This window comes from Schistocerca piceifrons, unplaced genomic scaffold (assembly GCF_021461385.2).
Source record: "Schistocerca piceifrons isolate TAMUIC-IGC-003096 unplaced genomic scaffold, iqSchPice1.1 HiC_scaffold_936, whole genome shotgun sequence".
NCBI classification, from domain to species: domain Eukaryota; kingdom Metazoa; phylum Arthropoda; class Insecta; order Orthoptera; family Acrididae; genus Schistocerca; species Schistocerca piceifrons.
The window spans coordinates 6,012,111-6,016,284 of NW_025729208.1; the positions used below are offsets into that span (position 1 = coordinate 6,012,111).

The window sequence follows — 4,174 nt, forward strand, 5'->3', positions numbered from 1 at the left end:
AAATGAACAAATGGTAACCTGTTGTGGTGCGGTTGTTCTCGCTAGGGGTGAATCGGTGATGGCGACGATAGGTTGAGGTACTAACCGGTTGTTCCAGCGATACCCACCATGCCGACGAAACTGAACGGCATCTGGGTGTGAAGCGATACGCGGCGGTGGCTGGGTGGGACCGTCCCCGGCCGGTGAGGGGGCGCCTCCCGGCGTGCTGGCCGCGCGGTGCGTGGGCGCACGCGCTACAGCCGGCTGGTGGGGGCGGCCAGTGGCAGGCGCGCCGGCCGACGGACGCGGCAGGCGTCGCAGCTGCGCGCCGGCGCACCCTGCGCGCGGCGCCGTGCGGCCAAAGTAGGTCCTCGCGGGCCCGGTGCGAAGCGCGGTGGACATCTTCAGTGTGCTGGTCCGATTGAGGACTGTGTGCGTTGAGGATGCGCTGCCGCCCGGCGCTCGGCGCCGCGACGCCGTCTGCTGCTCGGTCGCCCCAGCGGTTCTCGCTGGTGGTTTGTATCGCAGCTGTGCGGATGTGTTGGCGCGTGCGCTGTGCTGGGAGAGTTCGCTTCGGCACCCAAGTGGGGCTTTTGTCCTTCTGTGGCGCTGGCGTTGGAGCTGCCGGTCACCGTAGGTGGCGCGTGTTGTCTCCCGCCGGCAATGCCACGACAGCACGCTCCCGGGCCTCTGTCGGCAGCGGCAAGCTCAGTTGGGAGCACGGGTGGTCGCACCGAAAGCGTCTACTCGCCTAACTCCGGGCGATTGCGCCTCTCTCGAACCCGACCAAGTACTTGGGACGGCGCTGCGCGCCGCCGGGACCTGAGAGGGTTTCGAGGTGTATTGTGCAGGGGAGCTCAGCCTCCTCCTGTTTGCAGAATGATTGAGCGGACGCTTGCGTGTTCGCGCGGGCCCCCGGGACACACTCCCGGGCGGCCGGCTGCTCAGCTCTAGTTGACGCAGCTCCCTGGTTGATCCTGCCAGTAGTCATATGCTTGTCTCAAAGATTAAGCCATGCATGTCTCAGTACAAGCCGCATTAAGGTGAAACCGCGAATGGCTCATTAAATCAGTTATGGTTCCTTAGATCGTACCCACGTTACTTGGATAACTGTGGTAATTCTAGAGCTAATACATGCAAACAGAGTCCCGACCAGAGATGGAAGGGACGCTTTTATTAGATCAAAACCAATCGGTCGGCTCGTCCGGTCCGTTTGCCTTGGTGACTCTGAATAACTTTGGGCTGATCGCACGGTCCTCGTACCGGCGACGCATCTTTCAAATGTCTGCCTTATCAACTGTCGATGGTAGGTTCTGCGCCTACCATGGTTGTAACGGGTAACGGGGAATCAGGGTTCGATTCCGGAGAGGGAGCCTGAGAAACGGCTACCACATCCAAGGAAGGCAGCAGGCGCGCAAATTACCCACTCCCGGCACGGGGAGGTAGTGACGAAAAATAACGATACGGGACTCATCCGAGGCCCCGTAATCGGAATGAGTACACTTTAAATCCTTTAACGAGTATCTATTGGAGGGCAAGTCTGGTGCCAGCAGCCGCGGTAATTCCAGCTCCAATAGCGTATATTAAAGTTGTTGCGGTTAAAAAGCTCGTAGTTGGATTTGTGTCCCACGCTGTTGGTTCACCGCCCGTCGGTGTTTAACTGGCATGTATCGTGGGACGTCCTGCCGGTGGGGCGAGCCGAAGGCGTGCGACCGCCCCGTGCGTGCTCGTGCGTCCCGAGGCGGACCCCGTTGAAATCCTACCAGGGTGCTCTTTATTGAGTGTCTCGGTGGGCCGGCACGTTTACTTTGAACAAATTAGAGTGCTTAAAGCAGGCAAGCCCGCCTGAATACTGTGTGCATGGAATAATGGAATAGGACCTCGGTTCTATTTTGTTGGTTTTCGGAACCCGAGGTAATGATTAATAGGGACAGGCGGGGGCATTCGTATTGCGACGTTAGAGGTGAAATTCTTGGATCGTCGCAAGACGAACAGAAGCGAAAGCATTTGCCAAGTATGTTTTCATTAATCAAGAACGAAAGTTAGAGGTTCGAAGGCGATCAGATACCGCCCTAGTTCTAACCATAAACGATGCCAGCCAGCGATCCGCCGCAGTTCCTCCGATGACTCGGCGGGCAGCCTCCGGGAAACCAAAGCTTTTGGGTTCCGGGGGAAGTATGGTTGCAAAGCTGAAACTTAAAGGAATTGACGGAAGGGCACCACCAGGAGTGGAGCCTGCGGCTTAATTTGACTCAACACGGGAAACCTCACCAGGCCCGGACACCGGAAGGATTGACAGATTGATAGCTCTTTCTTGATTCGGTGGGTGGTGGTGCATGGCCGTTCTTAGTTGGTGGAGCGATTTGTCTGGTTAATTCCGATAACGAACGAGACTCTAGCCTGCTAACTAGTCGCGTGACATCCTTCGTGCTGTCAGCGATTACTTTTCTTCTTAGAGGGACAGGCGGCTTCTAGCCGCACGAGATTGAGCAATAACAGGTCTGTGATGCCCTTAGATGTTCTGGGCCGCACGCGCGCTACACTGAAGGAATCAGCGTGTCTTCCTAGGCCGAAAGGTCGGGGTAACCCGATGAACCTCCTTCGTGCTAGGGATTGGGGCTTGCAATTGTTCCCCATGAACGAGGAATTCCCAGTAAGCGCGAGTCATAAGCTCGCGTTGATTACGTCCCTGCCCTTTGTACACACCGCCCGTCGCTACTACCGATTGAATGATTTAGTGAGGTCTTCGGACTGGTACGCGGCATTGACTCTGTCGTTGCCGATGCTACCGGAAAGATGACCAAACTTGATCATTTAGAGGAAGTAAAAGTCGTAACAAGGTTTCCGTAGGTGAACCTGCGGAAGGATCATTACCGACTAGACTGCATGTCTTTCGATGTGCGTGTCGTGTCGCGCAACACGCTACCTGTACGGCTCGCCGTAGCCGTGCGCCGCGTGCGGAACCACGCGTGCCTCTCAAAACTAGCGGCAATGTTGTGTGGTACGAGCGCTGAAGCGCTGGAGCGGCTGGCCTGCGGCACCTGGCGCCTGGCGCCGGTTTTGAATGACTTTCGCCCGAGTGCCTGTCCGCTCCGGTGTGGAGCCGTACGACGCCCGTCGGCCGTGAGGCCGTTGGACACAGAACGCTGGAACAGGGGCCGCCACACGCCTCACTCCCGCCTATGCGACCGTCTCGAAAGAGACGGCGGAAACTGAGAAAAGATCACCCAGGACGGTGGATCACTCGGCTCGTGGGTCGATGAAGAACGCAGCAAATTGCGCGTCGACATGTGAACTGCAGGACACATGAACATCGACGTTTCGAACGCACATTGCGGTCCATGGATTCCGTTCCCGGGCCACGTCTGGCTGAGGGTCGGCTACGTATACTGAAGCGCGCGGCGTTTGCCCCGCTTCGCAGACCTGGGAGTGTCGCGGCCGCCTGTGGGGCCGGCCGCGTCTCCTCAAACGTGCGATGCGCGCCCGTCGCCTGGCGGTTCGCATACCGGTACTTTCTCGGTAGCGTGCACAGCCGGCTGGCGGTGTGGCGTGCGACACCTCGTACAACGACCTCAGAGCAGGCGAGACTACCCGCTGAATTTAAGCATATTACTAAGCGGAGGAAAAGAAACTAACAAGGATTCCCCCAGTAGCGGCGAGCGAACAGGGAAGAGTCCAGCACCGAACCCCGCAGGCTGCCGCCTGTCGTGGCATGTGGTGTTTGGGAGGGTCCACTACCCCGACGCCTCGCGCCGAGCCCAAGTCCAACTTGAATGAGGCCACGGCCCGTAGAGGGTGCCAGGCCCGTAGCGGCCGGTGCGAGCGTCGGCGGGACCTCTCCTTCGAGTCGGGTTGCTTGAGAGTGCAGCTCCAAGTGGGTGGTAAACTCCATCTGAGACTAAATATGACCACGAGACCGATAGCGAACAAGTACCGTGAGGGAAAGTTGAAAAGAACTTTGAAGAGAGAGTTCAAAAGTACGTGAAACCGTTCTGGGGTAAACGTGAGAAGTCCGAAAGGTCGAACGGGTGAGATTCACGCCCATCCGGCCACTGGCCTCCGCCCTCGGCAGATGGGGCCGGCCGCCCGCGCGGAGCAATCTGCGGCGGGGTCGTGTCCGGTTGCCTTTCCACTCGCCGCGGGGTGGGGCCGTTCCGGTGTGCGGTGGGCCGCACTTCTCCCCTAGTAGGACGTC

General features: G+C 58.5%; 2 non-coding genes and 1 pseudogene across 2 annotated transcripts; all 3 read left to right on the forward strand.

The window, feature by feature from the left end:
* The first annotated feature begins 943 nt into the window (after positions 1–943).
* On the forward strand, positions 944–2,852 carry LOC124772112. The gene has a single exon (XR_007013787.1). It is a non-coding gene; the product is annotated as a small subunit ribosomal RNA (ribosomal RNA).
* Positions 2,853–3,203: 351 nt separating this feature from the next.
* Positions 3,204–3,358, forward strand: LOC124771903. The gene has a single exon (XR_007013604.1). It is a non-coding gene; the product is annotated as a 5.8S ribosomal RNA (ribosomal RNA).
* A 188-nt stretch (positions 3,359–3,546) lies between these two features.
* Positions 3,547–4,174, forward strand: part of LOC124771471 — a 4,222-nt pseudogene continuing 3,594 nt past the window's right edge.